Here is a 25,031-nt window from a genome sequence, read left to right on the forward strand (position 1 = left end):
TGACTTAAAAAATTAGACTAGATACTTGTGTTAAAACAATAGCTACTGGGAAAATACAGTGGTTATTTTTTATAACATTTTGTAACGATGTTAACTTCCCATTCTAAATGATTATGTATCAATCATTTTATAGCATGTCTATTATTGTGGCATCTGTTCCTCTGCAGACACTAAGCCAAGAAATAGTGTAACTATCAGTGGTAGTCATCCTGGCAATGATCTTTGTGGTCATTTAATTTAAATCAAATAATTAAAAGCATCAAGTGTGCATCACAGTTTTGCAGTCACCAGTGAGGAAAATAACACAGTAGAAAGCAACACCTTCATAAAAGAAAAGCCTGCCCCATACTGTTAGCCTAAGAAAAACATTTGGCCAGTACCAGGATAGCAACTAAATAACAAGACACAAGTGGATGGGCAGCCACTTCTTAAATATTGTTTAGGTCCGCAAGGGATGTGGTTATTTGGTTGATGACTGAAAATGTGGGGGTGAAGGTGGGGAAAACACTTTTCATAAGGTTAATCTTCTTATTTTTGGCTAACATATAATGACAGTAGGATATGAAGTCTCTGTCTTTTCATAGGCCTGCTTTTCATAGAGCTGGTGGCTTCTTTGGATCATATCCTAGTCTGATCTGCCACTGGTTTCATTAGCACCAGGATTTAGCCATTTATGGCTAGATTTTTAAAGGCATTTAGGCAACTAACTCCCACATATAAGTGGTAAAATGTATTGATTTCTTCCTCAGGATTAAAAGATTAGGTAAAAAGCTGAGGTGGTTTATTATTGTATCTGATTGGCTCATTCATCCATCCCTCCATGAACAAATTTATGCTGGAAATTAGAAGATGGTTTCTAACTAGCAGATGAGTGAGGTTCTGGAACAGCCTTACACCAGGAGTTGGGGGGGGGGCAAACAACTTAATTCAATTTAAGAGAGAGATGGACAAATTTCTGATCGTGATTGTATAATGGGGTTGCTTGTGATGGCAGGGGGCAGGGTTGTACAGTCCTGGGACTCACTTCTGGTTTATGTCTTATGGTCCTAAAAACTTGTGCTTCAGGGTTTCACAGCCAGCCATCTGCAGGGGTCAAGAAGGGGTTCCCTCCTCTGCCCAATGTATTTTTTTGTCTCCTTTCTCTGAAGCATTGAAAATGGCTACGGCTGGAGATGGGACATTGATGGGATGGACCAGGGGCTCTGAGGAGGCACCAAGCATTCTGTCTCTCAGGTGTTTGGTTGGCTGGTTCTTCTCATGTGCTCAGGGTCTAACTGATGTGGGGTCAGATTGGCAGAGACCTCAGGGATTTTTTGCCTTCCTCTGCAGCGTGTAGGTCCAAGTCACTTGCCAGGATTATCTAGGTATCTCTCACTTAATCATTTCCCTGTCATTGTGGGGGCCTTGGGCACTGGGGCACCTTGGTCCCTCCTATTCTCTGCTGTGGCACAATCTCCTGGGGGCTGTAATACTTTGGTCTCATTTCAGTTGTCAGGTTTAGTGTGTAGGTGCTGGGTGGTATTAGGGCATGTGATACACAGAAGGTCAGACTAGATGATCTGCTGCTTCCTTCTGGCCTTAAACTCTATGACTGTGTTTTATGGTATAAGAATCTATTCTCATTTGTGGTACCTATTGCCAGCATCACTTAGCTTCTCTTTGTGGTACTCTCCACCCTATCACTCAAGAGAAACTGCTTATACTATATGAGACATCCTTGATGGCACATCTTCAGTTATAGCAAATCAGAGGAGAGGGCACAAAGGATAAAATCTATACAGGTTTCTGAATATGACAGTAAAAGTTCAGGACACTGTGGAAAAACACACACTATTAGAATATATTAAATATGGTAGATTACAATTAAGGCAGGGAGAGAAACTGAGAAAAGCAAGGATATTTTCAGCCCATATGCTACTGTTACTCACCACCTGACTGCTAAGCCATGGCAGCATGACATATAAGAACATAAGTGATCCATCGTCCATGCCCAGCTTCTGGCAAACAGAGGATAGAGACAATAGCTAATAGCCACTGATGAACCTTCCTCCATGAATTTATCTAGTTCTTTTTTCAACCATGTTGTAGTCTTGGCCTTCACAACATCCTCTGGCAAAGAGTTCCACAGGTTGACTGTAGTTATATAGAGTAAATTATCCAACTACTCCATAACCCAAAAAACCTACAGAGTTTCAAAATGCTGATATACCTAGTCATCCTACAGTTTCTGTAGGTGGAGAGAGAAATATTTAGAGTACTAATAGTGCAATGCATTTGTTAATAACTACCAAGCAGCAAATTCACTGCTGGTGTGTCACTGAATTCAGTGGAGGTGTATCCTCTTACATCAACAGTGAATTTGGCCCTGAGTATACATAATGTATGAAGATAACCTGCTGCAATGCCAGAGGATGATTAATATTATTTAAGGTGATCTCTGCATGACTTCTTCAAATGAAAAGAGCGTATTTAACATCATTATTGATGAAAGACCATGTCTGAATATCACCATGCATTTTATCCTCTGAAGGCACTTTGCTGTGGAGACCATACATTTGGTTGAGTAGCTCTCTGAGTCCTATTATTTGAAAGTACCACTGTTAACATGACCAAAGTATTCACGCTGTACAGGAATTGATTACCTCACATCCACCCCTCCTGCTTTTGTGGCGCTTCCAAACCCATCTGATGCAGGGAGAGAGTCAGGCAGCAACTGAAAAATGAACCTCCTTCTCTCTCACATAGGAATGCGGCAAACCATAATAACATTAGACTACTGGGCTGGAATGGCCACAGTTTTTACAGAGCTCATATTTAAATCCACAAAGGAGGATGTACTGTACTTAATACAGACTAACACGGCTGCTACTCTGAAACCTGTACTTAATTTGACATAGTCACAGTTCTGGGAAACTGTATTTTCCCTCAGTGGTCCAGCAAGGGCACGCACACTCAGGCTTCCACGCCCCCTCCCCCGCTGTTGCCCCTCCAAAGTTGGGGACACATGTCCCTTTCCCTTCTGATCTGGATATTTCTAGGATGCACAGTTCCCTGCCCATCCTGTGTTATTCCCAGCAAAAGACAGGCTGCCCAAGCAGAACCTGCTTACTTTCTCTTTAGAGACAGTTAATAGGTGCAATTGCTACAGATATAAGTTACCACCCAGCACTTCCTATGAAGCTTATTTTAGTCTTAAGGTAAAAAGCATTACATAGAAAACATGAAAAACAATAGAAGAAACTACATACTTGCTAATAAGCTTACCAGAGTTAGCCCCCGCCCTAACATGGATTCTGGCAGGGGCAGTCCTTCAACATTCCCACCCAAGGGGATTCCTTATGGTTACAAGTTCATAACAGCTTCAGCTCAGAACAAGTACCCTCATAACACATTTAGTTCACCCTTTATACAGTTCAGGGGTCTCTGAGCTGGAGTTTCAAGGAGCAGGTAATTAATAGACAGTGGATTTTCCTCCACAGGCTATAGCTTGAAAAGGGAGGATTTGAAGTTGGTCATTTGCATTCCCCAGGTACTAAAGTCCTTTGAAATTCCTTATACCTTCCAGAGAGTGCATTAGTCAGGCCTGGCCTACACTAAAAAGTTAGGTCATCCAGCTACGTCACTTGGGGGCGTGAAAAATCGCATGATGTAGTTAAGCTGACCTAACTCCCAGTGTAGATCAGTGGAAGAATTCTTCTGTTGACCTAGCTACTGCTTAGAGGGGAGGTAGATTTACTAGAGGGAACTCCTCCTATTGGCATTGATAGTGTCTACACTGAAAATGCTACAGTTGCAGCTGTGTCACTGTCTTGTTTCAAACGTAGACAAGCCCACAATGTCCTAGAGAAGGTACAGGCATACAATTCCACAGTAACACATACACAATTTAACTTTAATACAGTGGACCTCGATAATGTCAATCATAATGCAATAAAGTTTAGCTACATTAATAAAGTTCATTCAGGACATTATCAGTCTCTCCCAAACACAATCAGACACAATGGAAAAAACACATTTCTTCTATCTGCTATAGATATCTTCAAGAAACATGCTTTTTTTTTGCGATTGCATTTGCTGTTCCTCAGATACATCCTTGTTTTCCATTCATTTGAAGGGAGAGTCCTTGAAAACTGATGAAAAGAAACATATATTGTCCTGCAAGAGTAAGGGAGCTAAAATATCCTTGCAGTTACACCGTAGTACACGTTAGTACAGATGGCAATTAGCTCTAACCAACAGAACTGCCAAGGAATTCAAAGAGAAAAACATGGGAGTTCTCAAATTATATTTGACTTCCCTAATTATATAAGATTATCTGCAAATGCTTGGTTACCACATTAGTTTCTATCTGTTAGTAAAGTGTTTTGTGATACATCATATAAAATTTCTGAAAACAAAGAAACTGCATAGATGTGAAATTGAATTACAAATTTATTTAAGCTTTTAAACAGATAACAATCAAATGAACTCAGCTGTTAATCCAGGCAATGCTTTAAAAATCATCCCTAAGGCATCTGCCATATCTTAAATCATCTTAAATGTTTTTAGAGTGTCTTCTAAGAGTGGCCTGGCATATTCCTCCATATTTGAAAACCTGTAGTCATTGCCAATTTTACAATATGCAATTTCCATGAACTCTCTCATTTCTTAAAATGGCAATTGTAATAATGTGGTAACAATGTAGTTGTATTCAGATCTCCCAGGAAAGGGGTATTTTTCTCTTGTGTTGATGGAGGAATCTGAGTTAACAGGACTCATAAGGGGAGGCTCTGCCTTTCCAAAGGTGGTTAAACAAAATCTCCTCTTTTCATCACAATTTCTCCAACACTTATCCCCATTTGGTTTATGTGTATTTTTTAACCAGAGGTACCATTGGTACCAGGTATGAGGTACCATTGAAAGAGTATCAAAGACATTTTCTTTTATTGTACTATTGCTGTTCCTCTTTTTCACATAACAGCCCATTCCTCTGCGGTAATTTGTCTATCCAAATCCTTTCCCCCCTGTGTCAAATACAGACATTTCTGTGGTCGGAAAGGTGTCTGCAAAGATTGATATAAATTACATATAATTTTTTGTTTCCTAGTTGACTAGAAGCCATCTCTTCTATTACAGTAACCTTTCTGTGTAGAATGACAATGCTAGAAAGTTGAGAAACACAATGCCTAACTTGAACATACTGCTACAAAGGGAGAGAGGGCCAAAGTTGCTTTAGATTTTTAAATAAGTTAGAACAATATTTTATTTCTGATGTTTATATGGCCATGACCTATAAACCTTTTAAAAACTTCCTAAATAAACAGGATATTTTATATGTTGATGATAATGAAGATCTTTCCCTTTCTAGGTCATCAATATCATGCAGGATTCAAGACACAGACTTATAAATGCACCTGAAGTGTGACACAATAGTCACTGAAGTGGCCTGTGAAGACGACAATCTAAGTACATGACAAGATGCACCATTCCTGTTCAGCAGAGATGGGCTAAAATGGAAAATATTTTTCATAAAATTAAACAAACAAACGAACAAACCCCCAAACAATCCAAAACACAACAAAAACCATTGTCCATCTTTTCTTTGTTTCGTCAAAATTATTTTCAACAATAATTTTCTAACCAGTTTTTCAATGCAGGAGAAAGATTTGAGTCATGAAGACATATACTGAATGATATGTAGTGGTCAAAATACTAAGGTGTTAGGCTGTATAAAGTAGGATCACGTAGGGTATTACAGAAATATTGTATAGTTATTAATAATTATTTGTATTATTGAATTGCCTAGGAGCCCTAGTCACGGATGAGGACCCCTTTGTGCTAAGTGCTGTATAAACAGACAACAAAACAACAGTAATGGTATTATCCTGTATAAATACCTTGCACATCCTCACCGTGAATAGTGAGCCAGCTCCTCAATCAGTGTAAATTGGCCAGAAGCAAATGTAACTAAGCTGCTCTACACTATGTTAGGATTTGGCCTAGACTGTTCCATTTTGATCATGTCAAAAGGGTATCCAAAAGGTTTGGATGACTATCTGAAGCTTGTGGTTTTAGAAAGTAGGCTGGCAAGATCACGAGTTCAGACTCCCTCATGAGAATTCTTATATTTCTGTACTGCCATTTCTAGCCCTCCCCACCCTCAAAAAAAAAAAAACCACAAAAAACCCCCCAACAAATTCTGAGGCGGGTAAAAGAAAAATAAATTTAATCAAGCTACATGGAATCTCAGAAAAGTTTTGCTGTGGTTTGGTTGGAGTGTTGGGTGAAGGTTCAAGCAGCGCTTCTTTTATAAGAACTGATTTGTTACTAATTATTTGTATTGCAGTAACACCTAACAAACCTACTCTCTGATTGAGGCGCTACTGTGCTACATATGTATTCATGTAAGAAAAAGGCAGTCCCTGCCCCAAAGTGACTACAATCTAAGTACATGACAAGATGCAACAAATGAATGCAACAAATGGATGGGGGTGGACCACAGGATTTGTTCATCCATTTGTTATCTCCATTTATGGGGATTTATGCAGACAAATCCCATAATGCCTAATGCACATAAATATCCACTAATAAAAACAGGACTGCCTCAAAAGATAGTCCCTCTTTTCTGAAGCTTTTCAACAATATGTTGCTGCTTGAATCAGTAAGACTTCTTCACAATGAAGCTCCAAACCATCACAAAAAGTTTCTTGCAGTACTTTATATGTCATTTTGAATTCTGACTGTAGGGGATGATACCATATGAGAATTGTTCTTCATTTTAAAATAGCATGACGAAAGCATTTGAACCCATAATATTAGAAAAGCCAGTACAATTTGCTGTACATTCTTACTCAACTTCTCATAAATCTCACATTCAACATACTTAAAGCTAAGGACTTTCCAAAGTTTCAGCCTCCAACGAAAAACTACATGTTACTAAACTAAACGTTTTTGCCCTAGAACAATAATAGCTACAGGCAAATTGTTTCAATCATAAATCACACAGCAGGACACAATACAATCTTTTAAACTAAAGGCAAAAAATGCCAGCATGATGATAAGAAATCCCATTGAACAGATGGCTAACTTACCTTGGGAAAACTCAGGTTGAGGCTCAAAGGAAGGGGAGAGAGCTCTGGACATTGTAGTTGTTAAAATCAATTGTGATGCCAGTTTTATTTTATTTCCTCATTACGTTTAAAATTAATTGCAGTCCTTTGTAACTGAGATTAAACAAATAAGAAAAACAAAGAGATCACAGTTGGATCTTTAAAACCACAGAAGAGTTACACATTTAGTACAAAACATGTATTAATAACAAAACAAAACACAGAGCAGGAATCTTATTTTAAAATAACCATTTGATAACATTTCAATTTAAGTGTAAACAAGTAAAACTGAGAGCAATAAAAATGCAATTATAATCTAAGATTTTAAATGGCCATTTGCAGTATATTAATTGGTGCAATATATTGCAGAGAAAAATACAAAATGAGCTCTTTGTATAGTCCCTGATCTCATAAGAATCAACAGCACTCGTAAATACTCTTGTACTTTTCATTACTAAAGTGTGATGAAAGTTGGCTTGCTGCTCATGACTGCATCCCCTTTCATTAAATAGCACAGTGTCAAATGCTTTTGTGAAAATTACTCTTACTATTTTTACTTTACCATTAGCAAATAATAAATAGTAAAAGTTACATGTAAATTCCAATAATTACAACAAATCTCACTTTTTATAGTGCCATTCATCTGAGAGGATCCTAAAATGAATCATTTGCAGATGATGGGACTGACCATGAATCCCTTATGTCCTGTATGATTAAGTCCCCCTCAGAATGTGAGTCAAAAATTGAGAACATACATGTGCGAGAGTAGTTGAAACTGTCCCCAAGCAAAGTGACCCTAGGATGTGTATCACCTATGATAACTTCTGAGAGTAAGGTATTTTCATAGAAATGTCTCTAGGAGTCTGAAAGGGCAAGCAGGTCTCTAACAAACCACGGACCATATGATACAGTAAAAGTGTTGGCTGCATTGTATTTTCTCTAGTTATGGAAGTCTTTACTCTCTTTGAGTCTGGAATTGGCTGGGATTATCACATTTTATTTTCTTGGATTGCTATACAGTTCAGAACAATGAAAAGGAAAGATTTGCATGAACTTTGCTTCTCTCACTTTCAGTTATTGTAATATAATTTATTTTTTATAATGCAATCCCTCGTTGTTTTGTGCAGACTACAAATCAATGAACTTTAGTTTGATTCTATTCCATAAGCCTAATGTTACACCACCAGAGTAGACTAGTGTAGGAAAAACCTTCACGGGAGCAAACATCAACTATAGAGCAAGTTATTTAAGCTTACAAAGCCATTTGGCTTCAACAGAGCTCTGCTAAGAACTTGGCCCTCAGATTTCTGGAAACTATAGAGATGACAAGTCCTTTTAAAATGAACTTTTACACGGTTTTGTACTCCCCCCATACACAGTCTTTTAAAAATAAATCTATTATCCCTTTATAGACACATTTCTGATTTAGCTGGCAGTTTTGTGCCTTCGTGTATGACTGGGTTGTAATCATATGACAACAAAGAAATGAGGAGTAAGTGACCGCTTACCTACAGTACAATTTTCCATTGATAAGGGAAAAGAGGCTACAGCAAAGGGCAACAACCTGAGCACAGATGTTGGGGGTGAAGAAAAGGGCTGGTTGTACAATCCGGGCAGCAAAAGGAACCTCAGCAGAAGCCCTGTGTGTGTATTTATCTGAGAGTGATGGCAATGGAGAAAGAGAGAAATTCTCACCTCCTCTCTCTAGGTAAATACTTATCTTGTCCTTTTCCTAAGGAAATGTCCTTGCATGGGAAGCAATTAAGCATATAGCTACCTTGCTGAGGTCTTTGGAGTTGTAAACAAGGTGCAGAGACAAATCACATAAAAATAATCCCACAAGATTAAGTTCAGCATCTCGTTCTGGCAATGAAAGAATCTGAACAATTTCAATGAAGAAATAATAAAGCTCACTGATAATCCTTGATATCTCATCCAGTTAATAAGTGTTACATAATGGCATCCCAACGGCACTGGGGTTGAAAATTATGTGACTCTGCTGGCTAAGTGTAATATTTTGTTTGAATTTGTTGCTGTATTGTGTCATCATGATAAGTATCATATTGGCCCAGTCCTCTGTGAAGGCAATTAGTACTAGATGGGCTCCTGGGATACACAGAACAATTCAAAAATTGTTTTAGCCACCACTTTGTTTACAAAATAGGGAAGTATTCTCTAAAATATTGGTTCCAAAATTGCAATGTGGGACCATCATAGTTTTCTTTAACTACAACAAATAAAATCCTGTTTGATATTTAATCATCAACTCAGGAAACTAGACCTTTTATAGGGGCTCAGGAAACCTCTTTGTGGAAGCTATTAATCATGCTTAACATATCAAAATTTTGTGGATTGTAGGACAACTGGGATGTCTGAAGTCCAATAATTTGTTCTTGGGCACTTACTTTTTAAAGTCAGCTGTATCCCAGATTGTGAGGGGAATAGCTAACATGGGAATAGAGACCCAAATATTAAATTTAAAATGCAGGTTTCAAGTGGGTTTCTTACAGATGGGCTTCAAAGTTTCCTCTATCAAGATGAGGATTCTAGAAGATCCCTCTTTGACTTCTAGCCCAGAGAGAGATTGAGACTGAGCTAGACCTGGGAGCTGGAGGGCCAGGTTGTGTAATGCCTAAATAAATTGGACCCCAGGAGGGAAATGTTTTAAACTATCTTTGGAGTGGCAGTGTGCAGTTCTTAAAGGGCCATTGAAGGAGGTAACAGGCAGAGTGCTGCAGAGTGACCTTTTGCCATCAGGGGGTGCCGAGAAGGTGTCTGAGCCTGTTATAGGCCTGATTTTCATTAAGTTCTGAGCACCTGCATTGCCAGCTGACCTCAGAGAGGTGTATGCAATCAGCACCTCTGAAAATCAGTCCCAGTACAAGTATGTATCTTCCTGAAAGATAAGCTGGAAAACACAATGGTGGAAAACACAATAAGAAAGTCATGGCCTGAGTTTTCAGAGGTGTGGAGTAGCTGCAGTGACTTAGTACAGAGCTCTGTGTTCTTGGCACCTTGGCAACTTCTTTTGCAAAGCCAAATGGATGGGTGGTGCAGGAGCTTGGTATGCTGGTTCTTTGCCAAATGAGGGCACCCTATACTGGGCAAATTCTTAGCTGAGTAGAAAAGATGACTTTCTAGTTACTTTGCACTATTCAGATTCTGCAAAAGGACCAGAAGGCAACCAAGAATCTGGACCAAAATATCTTCCTGCTACTTCAGTACAGTGAGTATATCAGTCCTATTAGCCCATATTTTGAAATGCATAATTGCACAACTAGTTGTGTAGGAGACTTAGGTATGTAGCCAGAGGGAGGGCTATGGTGTTGAGAGCACCACCCCATCACAATGGACCACTGGGCTGACACAGTTTGGCCATTCTTAGGCTTCCTTCTCTCCTCTTCTTCAGTTTTTGCTTCTATTTTTAAGAAGCTTTTTCTCTGTGAGTTGAAAAGTGACTTTCAGCGAACACTAATACTGTCAGCCTGTAGTTTCCTACATTCGTTTTGATTACTGTTTTTTCAAACCTCAGGGTAATCCTCCTACAGTATTTATCTATGCACTACAGCACTCAGTGTATATCTATACTCTCTACTCAGTGAAAAGCTAAGATGACTGTAGTGACATATGTCACTGTGGGATACATGATGCTTCAGACTTATTTTAATGAGAATTTAAGATAGAATTGGCAAATGATAATCATGAGCTAGTTTGTTTTTAGCATTTCAATTGATACCACATATCCTATAAACAGTTAAAATTTTATATCACATCCATCAGATATTACCAGCAGCTGTGTTATTTCCATTCACCAAACTATTTTTTTTAATCCCATGAGCCAATTTACTTGAAATGTAATTTACTAGCAGTAAACTGGAGCCTTCTCAGAGCTATGGCTAACACAATATTAATCAACTATGCATTACTCACATGTGGCACTTCTAGGCTAATATGTTGTTGCTCTGAAGTGAAGAGATCTTTGATAACTTACAAAGTCACTGTTAATCAAAATGATAAATGAGGCTGGCTGTTTTCAGACAGAAAATGTGAAAGTCAAAATTAAACATGAAGAAGGCAGTGGTGCAGAGAGAGAAGAGAGGTTAACAACATACATAGGACATTCCCTCTCTTGTGTAAAATGTTTATATTAAGAGGAACTGGAGTTTTACTTTTTGCATAAACTGTCATGGATTGTAATGCTATGAGATGATCTGAGTGTCTAAAGAATTTGCACAAACCATTTGCAAAGAATTACCAAACCCACACTTGAGAGTATGGAAAGAATTTCTTCAGACTTCAGCAAACTGAGATCCTTCTCATTCATGACCCTAAAGGTTCTGTAACCTTAGTGAAAATTGCACCCATTTTTCTTAACGCGTAATGCTGGACTTTTATATCACACTCTTCTTGTGGAGGAATAAAATATAGTGTTTTATTTATAAGGGTTCCCTGCGTATCTCTTTCTACTATAAAGTAATCTCAAAATATGTTGAATTTTTGCTCTTTACATAACAGGAAAAGCATGAAGAAACCAGGCAGGCAAAGCTGGGTTTCAAATAGCAATGTTTATTAACTATACACAAATACGCAAGGCTTAACTATATACAACCTGCTTCTTTGCCTGGTTGCTGGTGTTTTCAAAACAGATCACCACTTGAGGACTCAACAACTATTAAAGGGACACAGCTCTTTTCCTATACACTATAGTAAAGCTGGGTGAAGTTCAGTGCTTTCTGTTTGCTGATGGCTAAATAATGCAGGTGACAGCTTTAAGTTAGTTAATTAATCATATAAAAAGAAAAATTTGCCATAATCTCTTTCTTTGTACTTTTTGAGGCAAAGGCAGATGAATAAAGTCTATAGGCGAACTAGCTTTAATAATTTTGGTTGTGTAACATACCACAATTATAAGCTAATTCAATTAAACAGAAGTCCATGTGAACATTCCTTAATTTCTTTTGGGTTTGCATCCCTGTTTTGCTTTGTGCTTGGGATTGGTTTAAACTCAAAGCCACAGAGTAAATTTGGTCACACTTTCTAGCATACTCAGAAGAGGGCTCCCCAGCCAGCAAGCCAAAATCTTCAGACAGATTCTTTGAATATTAGCCTGATCCTGAGTAAGTAATGTACAGTTTACTGTTAATATTTTGTTGTAATTTTGCCTTTATAAAAAGTTAAAAAAACTCGAACTATAGACCTTTGTTGTAGGGGCTGCAAACAGCTTGCAACTGCCAGGATTGCCCCGGAGCCTTTAAAAAAAAATAGTGTTACATTAGCTAGCTCATCTGGTACAGAGACTGATTTAAGCGATAGGTTACGTGCCACAGTTAGTAGTTCTGGAGTTTAATGTTTGAATTCCTTCAGAACTCTTGGGTGAATTGCATTTGGACATGGTGACTTATTACTGTTTAATTTATTAGTTTGTTCCAAAACCTTCTCTACTGACATCTCAGTCTAGGACAGTTCCTTAGGACTTGTCGCTTAAAAGAATGGCTGCGGTGTAGGAATCTCTCTTGCATCCTCTGCAATGAAGACCAATGAAAATAATTCATTTAGCTTCTTTACAACTGCCTTGTCTTCCATGACTGCTCCTTTACTATCTTGTTGGTCCAGTGGCCCCACTGATTGTTTGGCAGGCTTTCCTCTTCTGGTGTGCTTAAAATATTTTGCCGTTAGTTTTTGCGTCTTTTACTTGTTGCTCTTCAGATTCTTTTTTGGCCTGACTAATTATACTTTTACACTTAACTTGCCGGAGTTTATGTTCCCTTCTATTTTTCTCACTAGGATTTGACTTCCAATTTTTAAAGGATGGATTTTTAAACAGGATTTTCTTCCTCTATCTGCCTCATTTATTCTGTTGTTTAGCCATGGTGGCATTTTTTGGTTCTCCTACTGTTTTTTTTTATTTGGGATATACATATAGTTTGAGCCTCTATTATAGTATTTTTAAAAAGTTTCCAAGCAGCCTGCAGGCATTTCACTCTCGTAACTGTTCCTTTTAATTTCCGTTTACCTAGCCTCCCCATTGTTGTGTAGTTCCCCTTTTTGAAGTTAAATGCTACTGTGGTGGGCTTCTTTGGTATGTTCCCCCTATGAGGATGTTAAATTTAATTACATTGAATTTTGCTATTACCAAGTGGTTCACCTCTTAGACCAGATCCCATGAGCAGAGGGACATTTTCCCTTTGGAACAAGTAGTGCTTGTAGGTTTCATGGTCTGGAGAAGGGTAATTCCTGTCTGTCTGCAATAACAATCAAATTTTCCTGACAAGGCTTTTCAAATAGCTGTACTTAATGTATGTTTGTTAAAAAAAAACACCTTTTAAACATGTCTCTGAGCTTTCAGTAAGGGTTAATGTACAGAATAGGGTCAAAAAGGATTGCCAGTACTAGATGAACACAAGTAACAAATAAATGAAAGTTAACATTCACAGAATCATAGAAATGTAGGATGTGTGGAATTTAATAAGCTAAAAAGATAGACAGTTTAATGCTTAGCAGAAACTGACAATTCGTTCTGGGATTAGGGGGACAATTTAATTTATGTTTTTTCCCCTCTCCAATGGCACAAGAAGATTTTAAATTGATGGTCAAGTGCAGCCAGGCCAACTCTCACCTCCTCCATGATCCTTGTTTGTTTGCCTGACAGTAACTCACTGGTGGCATATCTTAAGGGGAGAGGATATCTGTGTCTTTGCCCCTCAAGTGGGAATTGAGGCTCCAGTAATCCCTCACTTCACCAACTCTCTGAAGATTGAAGGATACTTCTTTTTTGGAGGGGGGCTGGTGTGACATAGAGGCTCATTGGCAATGGGGTGAATAGTTAGGTGGCAAATTTTGCAGATAATAGAAAATTGAAGATAGCTAACTCCAAAGCTGACTGTGGAGAGGTAAAAAGGGATCTCACTAAACTGGGTGACTAGGGAACAAATGGACAGTTCTCTGAAAACATCTGCTCCATGTGCAGGAGCAGTCAAAAAAGCTGACATTGTCAGGAACTATTAGGATAGGTATAGACAATAAGACAAAATATCATGATGTCACTATCTAAAGCCATGGTACACCCACAACTTTAATATTGTGTGCAGTATCTCCATCCCACCACTCATCTCCAAAAAGATATATTAGAAATGGAAAAGGTACAGAGAAGGGCAACAAAAATTATTAGGTTTCAGAGTAGCAGCCGTGTTAGTCTGTATTCACAAAAACAAAAGGAGTACTTGTGGCACCTTAGAGACTAACCAATTTATTTGAGCATAAGCTTTCGTGAGCTACAGCTCACTTCATCGGATGCAACCGATGAAGTGAGCTGTAGCTCACGAAAGCTTATGCTCAAATAAATTGGTTAGTCTCTAAGGTGCCACAAGTACTCCTTTTCTTTTTTTAAAAATTATTAGGATGATGAAACAGCTTCTGTATCAGGAGAGATTAAAAGACTGGGACTGTTGATCTTAGAAAAGAGATGACTAAGGGGGGAAAATTATATAAAACCATGAATGGCGTGGAGAAAGTGAATAGTGAAGTATTATTTAGCCCTTCACATAATATAAGAACTAGAAAAGCTGGACGTGCACAAGATGTATTTAGAAAAGCTGGACGTGCACAAGTCCATGGGGCCGGACGAGTTGCATCCGAGAGTGCTGAAGGAATTGGCGGCTGTGATTGCAGAGCCATTGGCCATTATCTTTGAAAACTCGTGGCGAACCGGGGAAGTCCCGGATGACTGGAAAAAGGCTAATGTAGTGCCAATCTTTAAAAAAGGGAAGAAGGAGGATCCTGGGAACTACAGGCCAGTCAGCCTCACCTCAGTCCCTGGAAAAATCATGGAGCAGGTCCTCAAAGAATCAATCCTGAAGCACTTGTATGAGAGGAAAGTGATCAGGAACAGCCAGCATGGATTCACCAAGGGAAGGTCATGCCTGACTAATCTAATCGCCTTTTATGATGAGATTACTGGTTCTGTGGATGAAGGGAAAGCAGTGGATGTATTGTTTCTTGACTTTAGCAAAGCTTTTGACACGGTCTCCCACAGTATTCTTGTCAGCAAGTTAAGGAAGTATGGGCTGGATGAATGCACTATAAGGTGGGTAGAAAGCTGGCTAGATTGTCGGGCTCAACGGGTAGTGATCAATGGCTCCATGTCTAGTTGGCAGCCGGTATCAAGTGGAGTGCCCCAAGGGTCGGTCCTGGGGCCGGTTTTGTTCAATATCTTCATAAATGATCTGGAGGATGGTGTGGATTGCACTCTCAGCAAATTTGCGGATGATACTAAACTGGGAGGAGTGGTAGATACGCTGGAGGGGAGGGATAGGATACAGAAGGACCTAGACAAATTGGAGGATTGGGCCAAAAGAAATCTGATGAGGTTCAATAAGGATAAGTGCAGGGTCCTGCACTTAGGACGGAAGAACCCAATGCACAGCTACAGACTAGGGACCGAATGGCTAGGCAGCAGTTCTGCGGAAAAGGACCTAGGGGTGACAGTGGATGAGAAGCTGGATATGAGTCAGCAGTGTGCCCTTGTTGCCAAGAAGGCCAATGGCATTTTGGGATGTATAAGTAGGGGCATAGCGAGCAGATCGAGGGACGTGATCGTTCCCCTCTATTCGACATTGGTGAGGCCTCATCTGGAGTACTGTGTCCAGTTTTGGGCCCCACACTACAAGAAGGATGTGGATAAATTGGAGACAGTCCAGCGAAGGGCAACAAAAATGATTAGGGGTCTGGAACACATGAGTTATGAGGAGAGGCTGAGGGAGCTGGGATTGTTTAGCCTGCAGAAGAGAAGAATGAGGGGGGATTTGATAGCTGCTTTCAACTACCTGAAAGGGGGTTCCAAAGAGGATGGCTCTAGACTGTTCTCAATGGTAGCAGATGACAGAACGAGGAGTAATGGTCTCAAGTTGCAGTGGGGGAGGTTTAGATTGGATATTAGGAAAAACTTTTTCACTAAGAGGGTGGTGAAACACTGGAATGGGTTACCTAGGGAGGTGGTAGAATCTCCTTCCTTAGAGGTTTTTAAGGTCAGGCTTGATAAAGCCCTGGCTGGGATGATTTAACTGGGAATTGGTCCTGCTTCGAGCAGGGGGTTGGACTAGATGACCTTCTGGGGTCCCTTCCAACCCTGATATTCTATGATTCTATGATTCTAGGGTCACCTGATGAAAATAATAGGCAGCAGGTTTAAAACAAAGAGCAGGAAGTACTTCCTTACACAATGCACAGTCAATCTGAGGAACTCATTGCCAGGAGATACTGTGAAGGCCAAAAGTATATCTGGGTTCAAAAACTAATTAGATAAGTTAATGGATGATAGGTCCATCAATGGCTACTGGCCAAGATGGTCAGGGATGCAACCTCATGTGCTGGGTGTCCCTAAACGTCTGACTGCCAGAAGCTGGGACTGAATTGCCCTGTTCTGTTCATTCCTTCTGAAGCATCGCCACCAGCCACTATCAGAAGACCCAATATGGCCATTCTCATAATCTTATATTCCCTGTTCTTTGCAAACAACTCACACCTCAAACCTGATAAACTCACTACACATGTCTTTCAGGGTATTTCTCCACAAAGAGTCACGTGAAAGGTATCTACAGAAAGCTCATAACTTGTCAAAATTCATAATAATTGAAGGATGTATGCGTAGATAATATTTAAGAAATACTATATTTATAAGGAAAGTATGCTTTATGGACTTGGACTAAAATTAGTCACCATCGGAGAACATGTCTCAGTGGTGTTCCATTCAAGCCGGAGGGAGTTGTCACCCCACCCTGGATAACTGAGGATGCAATTCACAGCTTAATTATCTAGCCTTGCTCCATCCCAAGACTTTCTATGGAAGAACATCAGAGACACCTGTGAGCAATCAAAATCTCTTGGAGGTAAAAAAAGAACATAACAACAGACAGAGAATTACCCTGCCTTTGAATAAAGACAAAAGGCCGTTTCAGTATTATACAGGGTGAGGAAAGGCACCTTTCACTGAGGAGACAACTTGAAGAGAGGGTATTCTCATGAAAAAAATTGGATCCTGTTTCCTGTGAAGCCAGCCAGCTCTGCAACAGACCGATTTTTTTGGGGGGGTAGGGGAGGCTGCGGGGAAGGAACACCATCATTAATTAGGTAGGAAAGGTAATTATGAAGTGTAGACCCAGGTTCATGGATTTACCAAGAATAAACGATGCCAAACCAGCTTGATTTCCTTCTTTGACAGGATAACTGGTTTGGTGGATGGGGGAATGCAGTGGACAGAATATATCTGGACTTCAGCAAGGCTTCTGACATGACATTCTGATAAGTAAGCTCGAGAAATGCAGGCTTGGTGGAACTACCATTTAGTGGATACATAATTGGTTATACAATTGCAAACAAAGAGTAACTATTAATGGAATGATGTCAGATTGGAGGGAGATCTCAAGTGGGGTTCTGACAGGGATCTGTTCTGGGTCCACTGTTTAAAACCTTCATTAATGACCTGGATATAGGAATAGAGAGCTTACTGATCAAATTTGCAGATAGCACAAATCTGGGGGGTGGTGGTTGTCAACACTTTGGAGGGTAGAGCTAAAATTTTGAGGGATCTTGATGAGTTGGAGAACTGGGATATAGACAACGAAATGAAATCCAGCAAAGACAAATGTAAGGTCCTATAACTTAGGGAAGAAAAACCAAATGCACAGATACAGAATGGGGGATGACTGGCTTAGCAGCAGCACTGCTGAGAAGGATCTGGGAGTTGTGGTGGATCATAACCTCAACATGAGTCAGCAATGCGATGCTGTTGCAAAAAAAGCAAATGCAATTTTAAGTTGCATTAACAAAGGCATATCATGCAAGTAACTGGAGGTGATAATACCACCCTATTAAGTGCTGGTTAGGCCTCAGAGGTGGAATACTGTGTCCAATTTTTGGTCACCAATATATAGAAAGGATGTGGAGAAACTGGAAAGGATCTAGAGGTGAGCAACAAAGATGATCAAAAGGATGGAATGCAAGCTATATGAGCAAAGGCTGAAGGAACTTGGTATGTTTAGTTTGGAAAAGAGGAGATTGAAGGGAGACATGATAGTCTTCAAATACTGGAAAGACTACCATAAAAAAGATGGAGAAAAATTGTTCTTTCTTGCCACAGAGATCAGGACTAGAAGCAATAGGTTCAAACTACAGCAGAGCAGATTTCGATTAAATCTCAGAAAAAACTTTCGAACTTTAGGAACAGTAGGACAATAGAACAGATCTTCTATGGAGGTTGTGGAAGCTCCTTCGATGGAGGTTTTCAAAGGGACACTGGATAGCCATCTGTCTTGGATGGCTTAGACACAACAAATCCTGAATCTTGGCAGGGGGTAAGACTAGATGACCCCTTGTGGTCCCTTCTACCTCTGTGATTCTATGGTTCAAGTTTTAATTTTGTATTGTAACCATTGTTTCCACAATTCTCTCTTTTTTCTAGTTAACTCTCCATTCCATCTTATATAAAATTTCTTTTTTTAATTACAAGTGTTTTGTGTTATACAGGAGCGGTGATTTAAGATAAAACTGGTAAACTGGGGGTACATTGCTCCTTTCGGGACAGAAGATCTGGGACTTCTGTGAGTAGCCAATGTCAAGAGCTGAATATCACAAAGAAATGCTTCAAAGGGACTCAGGATGGGATGCACCTATTGTAAAGACTACCTCTTGGTAGAGGCAGGGAGTAATGAGGGGATTCACAGTCCTGGGTACGTTGAGAACTATTACAGATGGTCTATGTGAAATAACCCATTTGTCTTCTAAACAAGAAGGTTGATTTATATAAAGATAAAATTGTAGAACAAAATAATTGGGTTGCATAACATACCTCATTTAGATATTCAGTGGGCTGCCAGGTTAGTTAAAGAACTCAGTGGGCTCCTCTTAGCTTAGTTACAGAATCAAGAAAATCTTCCATCTCTTGGTCCGTCCCCTTCACTGTCCATCCCATCTGGTCAATAGCCTCTCCCTACTCTGCCACAGGGTTCTTCCACACATAACTCAGGCTTCTATTTTTCAAGTATAAAGGGTTTTTCCAGTTCACTATTGTCCCAGACAGCCCCTCTCTTTCTCAAGTAGTCCTCTGAAGGGAAACACACACAATAGGTGTTGGTAAACTTTAGCATTCCCCCATCCTGCTGGAGATTGTTTAGGGAACAGGAGAAAGTCCTTGGGCCTAGGGGATGCTAAATAGCCTCCTTTCAAATGCTTAGCTCTGTCTGCTGAGACAGGAAGTTTCCCTGCTAAGAGAGCCCCATATTGTGCCTGTGATTGGGATAATTTTCTGATATACCCCTATGATTATGCCCCACATTAAATATCTCTTAGAGATGGATATCAGGCTATCAGGCTAGAAGTGGCAGAGCTGATACCAGACTGGTCCAAGACAAAGAATAATGGGCTTTCTGGTCCTGTACTACTGTGTAACGAAAGTAGAGCTATCTATATCTGTACCTTATAAAGTCACTGTCCTGGGGATGGGGAGAAAAACTCCCCCTCATGGGGGAGTAATATTTATGGCCCCAATCTTGCAAAGATTTATGCATGTGCTTAACTTTAAGCAAATTATTAGTTCCACAAGAGCCCCAACTCAATGGAACAACTCACATGCTTCAATGTTAAGTATAAGTCTTTTTGCTGGATCTGGGTCTAAGTGGCAATGACCTAGGTGAGGAGTTCCCAAACTTTACTAATGGTATTTCGCTGGCTGGCCCCATAGTTGACTTTTCTGATTTCCAGATGTGGCTGCTGGTGTCTAGGCTCTTCATTGCAAAGAAGAGCCTGGAGCATTGGGAACAAAATGGATGAGCAGATCTAACTGCCTTTACCAGGGCCATTGCTACATAAGATGAGGAAGAAAGGGAACTGTGAGGGACTGGAGCTACCGGTCATAAGTGGGAGTGGGGGTGGGGGCAAACATCAAGAGAAGCAAAGCATAAGGCAATATGTCCAGGGAGCAGCAGTAAGAAGAAAACCAGATGGCTGGGTAACATGTCCCAGGAAGCAAGTTGAAGTGGCAGGAGAGCAAATGTCAGGCTTGGGAAGTTGCTGAGAAGGGGAGCAACTGGTAGGATGCACATTCAGGAAGCTGGAGGAGAGAGAACAACAGAATAGATGGACGGGGGAAAGAACAAAGAAAACCAAAAGCCATACAGTGTGATTTCCTTTTTTCAAGAAGGACATAACACATTGCATTAAATACAGGAAAAAATACAACAATTCTGTCCTGATCTCACATGTTCAGATCAGCATATGCTAGAGTCACCCTGGGGGTTTGCCACAAATGGAGGTGAGGTGGACTGCATGATCTAAATTGGTAACAATCTCTTTATTAAAATGGGGGTCCACATTATGAAAAAGTTAGGCAACTTCTGCAACAGGTAACGTACTAATACGTCTTAGAGGCAATGACATAGCTGTGCTTTTTAAAGTATGCATGTGCTGTGCATACACAGAGATTTTTACCCTAATACATTGCCTTTCATATTTAGTCCCTCCAAAGGGCCTACAAGTGGGAGTTCCAAAATATCTTAAAGGGAGTATCGGAACACACCTACTGAGAGGCAGCCCTCTTCAGGAAGCCTTATGAGTGTAGTTAAAAATAAAAAGTGGTACAGTCTCTTGCACAAGATAATGGGGCTTTTTGGTCTGTTCGTTAAACTTTGCAAATTCTACAGATCTTAATATTTTAACTTTTCGGGTCACATGAATACAGAACACAAAAGACTGTTTGCTGGTGTTTCAGGCCCCTTACCATTTCTGAGAGCCCCACAGCAAGGTCTGTTTTAGAGGGGGGGGGTCATTTAGTACCAGAAGCATTCTACAACCCCTTGATTTACCTACTCTCTGTCCTATCAGTGTCTCTTTGCACACCCCTCCCTGATGGACCAAGCAGCTCTGAAGACTCCAGTTTCTCTGCACTCGTCTAACTAATTACCAAATATTTTTATCATTTAGAATAATAATGAGACAGTTTTAGTTCTTAATACAATTTAAATATTTTACTTTTGCTTCAGATCTACATCACTAGCTAATCAGAACAAAGCTCTTATGGAGATAAATTAGACAGCCCATCCAAGAGCTGTTAAATGACGGTCCCCACATGTTGGCTGTCTAGATGCGGAGATTGTGGCATGTTATCTTGGAGACCACATACATTTCTAACTCTAAACCCTGAAACATCTGTTGGAAGAGTAAAGCATCTTCTGCTGGCTTTAGAAAAAGCAAGAGCAGCATTTAGCTAGGCAGGGATGCAAAGGACCTCTTGTCTGGAGAAAAACAGTCCAGAGGTGCAAAGAGAAAATGAATAATGTGTGGTATGTAGGGGAAAAGATACATTGGTCTCAGAAAGCTGGTTTATTATGGAATATTTAGCAATTTGGGTACAATTTGATTTATAGTGCAGTATAGATCTATATTTCTATACACTGTGCTATGCCCTCCCATTCCCTTTAACTTTGCTTTTTCTGTATTTTTTTTTACAGTTAATTAATATCTTAGGGGCTAGTTCTTCCCACCTCAGCATGATAAAAACCTCTCAGAAAAGGGTCATTTAGGGGAGAAAATCCCAGAAAGCATGGAAGAAACCTCTGTATACTACCACAGGCATACTTAATCTTCCCTCAGTGTGTGGGGATAGCCTAGATGACCTCTTGTCATCCCTTCCATCCCTGCACTTCTGTGATTTTTCTGTTAGAGGGTTCCTCCCTCACCCAAATGAGTTAGTGGTCGAGGCCATTGGCTCTGAACCAGGGGTATGTGTACCCCTGGGGGTACTCAGAGGTCCTCTAGGGTGTATTCAACTAATCTAGATCAGTGTTTCTCGATCTGGGGCTTGCAGCCCCTCAGGTGGTCATGGGACGGGTTTAGGGGGGTTGCAAATGCAGGGTTGGCATTAAGAAGTGGCAAGTAGGGCAGTTGTCTGGGGCTCCCCACCACAGGGCCCCCCGCAAAGCTAAGTTACATGCTTAAGCCCAGTGACAGGGTTTGGGCTTCAGCCCAGGCGGCAGGGCTTGGGCTTCAGACAAGGCTCACAAGTGAAAAAAAGGCTCCATGTCACACGGAAATGTAAGTACAATATTTATATGCTAGTGGGTTTATTTTAGAATGATATGGTAAAAATGAGAAAGTCAGCAATTTTTCAGTAACAGTGGGCTGTGACACTTTTGAATTTTTATGTCTGATTTTGTAAACTACTAGTTCTTAAGTGAGGTGAAACCGGGGGCACTGAAGACAAATCAGAAAGGGGTACAGTCATCAGGAAAGGTTGAGAACCACTGGTCTAGGCCATAAACCCTGTGGATTCCACAGAATCTGCTGTAAGTGAGATTCATCTGCATGTAGATACTATGCCTCTTTACAGGTACTGGAGCCCTAGAGTCATTCTTTCTCAGTGCAATCACACCACCAGCTTCTCCCCTGGCTGCCCCGAGACCCTGCCTAAAGGAGGGTTCCTCACTGCAGAGGTGGTCTGCAGGAAAGGTGAGCAGTGTTGCCAATTCACAATGTTTTTCTTGAGTCTTATGATATTTGCTGTGTTTCTTAAAGCACTATCTCCAGGAATCATGTGAGGTTCTCAGCTTTCATGAAAAGAGGAAGTTTACAGCCCTCATGGTTGTGGAGGAAAGCCTTACTGTGACCTGGGTGCAACCTGAAAGTTCAAAAATCAGAAGGTAAATACAAAAGCTCTCAACATTTTTTTATTTTAAATCTCATTTGTGAGCCAATCTCATGATTTTAGAGGTCTCTCCAGGTATTCCATGACCCTCCTTCCAGCTGGAGTCAGGATGCAAACCTATTACATCCAGTTCTTCTAAGTCAAAACAAAGAGACAAATTCTTCAGCACCCTCCTACCCCATGGATAGTTTCAGTAAAGCCAATGGGACTGTCTGTGGAGTAAGATACTACTCAAGGGGAGTAGTAAGGGTGGCAGAATCTGCCTTTAAGGTCAGAACAATACACGTTACAACAATCTTTTTAATACCCAAGGCTCTAACATTCTTATTCTAAATTCTCGCAACACTTCATTTATCAACTGTAAACATTAATCAACATAGTATTGATACGTCTCAGGAAAGGTAAAAAGAGAAAGTTCATTGTCCTTTTAGCTTGAGCCTCCATATTCTATGTCGTCCACTGAACATAGGCTTCTCCAGTAGCCCTTTGTATGCACCCACCGACTAGATAGGAGAGGAAAACAGTTTCTATATTTAAAAAAATAAATCAACATGGTTATGAAAAATATTTCCAAAAACACAAACAAAAATAGCAGCACTAATGATTTCAGGAAAAAAGAAAGTGGGAAAAGATTACAAGCATTGTCAATGGTTTTGGAGTTGCCAAAGAAATAAAACCTTTAGATAAAATAAATAATAAATAAATAATAAAAATAAAATAAAACCTTAGATAGCCTTTGAAGTCACACAATCTTAGAAGTGTGCACAGTGACAATGTTAGTCAGACAGGTGAAGATTCTCCTCTAATTTTCTTCCTAGTTTACACCAAAAAAGATAGGGACTGACAGATATTATCTTAACAGAAGGAAATGACAGGAGAAAAGTTGTCATCAGCATATAAGCTGTTTTGATATTTTGTTGGCAGTATACAGTTTTAAATATGTTCAAATAAGTATTGTATCGCCAACCATTAGCATACAGTTTGGGATTAGAATTAAAGTATTTGTAGTGATGGCAGTATGAATTTAAAAAGCATACTAGAGTAAGTGAGGGTAACTGTTTTGTAACTACCAATCGCTCTAAGTTTCTCTGGCTGTTGTATTTACCCACATTTTTTTACTCAGCTGCTTGGAGTAAAACAATCCTTTCTGGAAATTTCTTTATGTAAAATAATTGTAAACCAATAAATGGAAAACAATGTTTTCTAAACAGATCATGCCATTAAAAAGTCTCAACAATGAGGGGAAATGGGCTCACTCAGCTTGTGAGATTAAACTCGTAACTCATTACCTTTCAAAATGTTAATAAAAGTTTTGATCAAAGCCATCCGTTAGTAGCTGCAACTGATAACTGGTTTCTTTTCAAGAGCAGTAAAAGTGCTATGGCTCATTAGCAAATCTGCTTTCCTTTGATTTAATTCTCAAGGTTAAACCTTCCAAGTGTTCCCGGAACGCACACTTTTTTAAATCTTGTTTTTAAATATTACTTATATTTATGGGTTGTGTGAATGTTCACTGAATAATGTTGGTATCCTTCGGAGGAAGATAGTTACAATACCTGTAAGAGTAAATATTAAACACATTTTTCTACTTAGCTCACTCTCTTAAAGTAATAGCAGCTCGTGTGCTAGCCCAGAACCTATGTAGTTACTAGAACTGCTCAGGCAGATTCAAACCCAGGTCAATGGGCGTTAGGTGCCTAAATACCTCTGAGGATCTGGACCACAGGGATTACCCTGATCCAAAAATGTGTTAATGAACCAATGCCATGGGTTAGAGTCGCTATTATGGAGGGGTGAGTGTGTTCCTTTTGCTCTTTGCACTACAAACATAATATGAAAGAAACTACATGGGCACAGCAGGGTCCAAATAACCATTTTTGCAAACTATATACGACTTGGGCCCACCTACATATATACACTGCTACTCTGGCAGGGTTCTGGTGGCTTCAACATAGATCATGAGCACTACTAGAGGGTTTACAGACTATTTATTTAAAGGGATGCTACCCAATGCACTGCAGTGGGCCCTTCTTTATTACTGACGAGTTTTCAAACTCCTCACAGGCATAATTAAGATGTTTGGAAATCCTGAGTGTCTTGTGAATTTTATCACAACCTGATCTCAGTTGTGGTCTCCAGGATCTATTGTAGAGTAAATACATGAAGAAATAATAAACGTACAAAACCCATAGATGTTCCCTTCCATTTATGTAGTAGTTTTTGTAGTGCACTAGATAAAACACTAGATAAAA

Source organism: Lepidochelys olivacea (genome assembly GCF_965140295.1).
Source record: "Lepidochelys olivacea isolate rLepOli2 genome assembly, chromosome: 3".
NCBI classification, from domain to species: domain Eukaryota; kingdom Metazoa; phylum Chordata; order Testudines; family Cheloniidae; genus Lepidochelys; species Lepidochelys olivacea.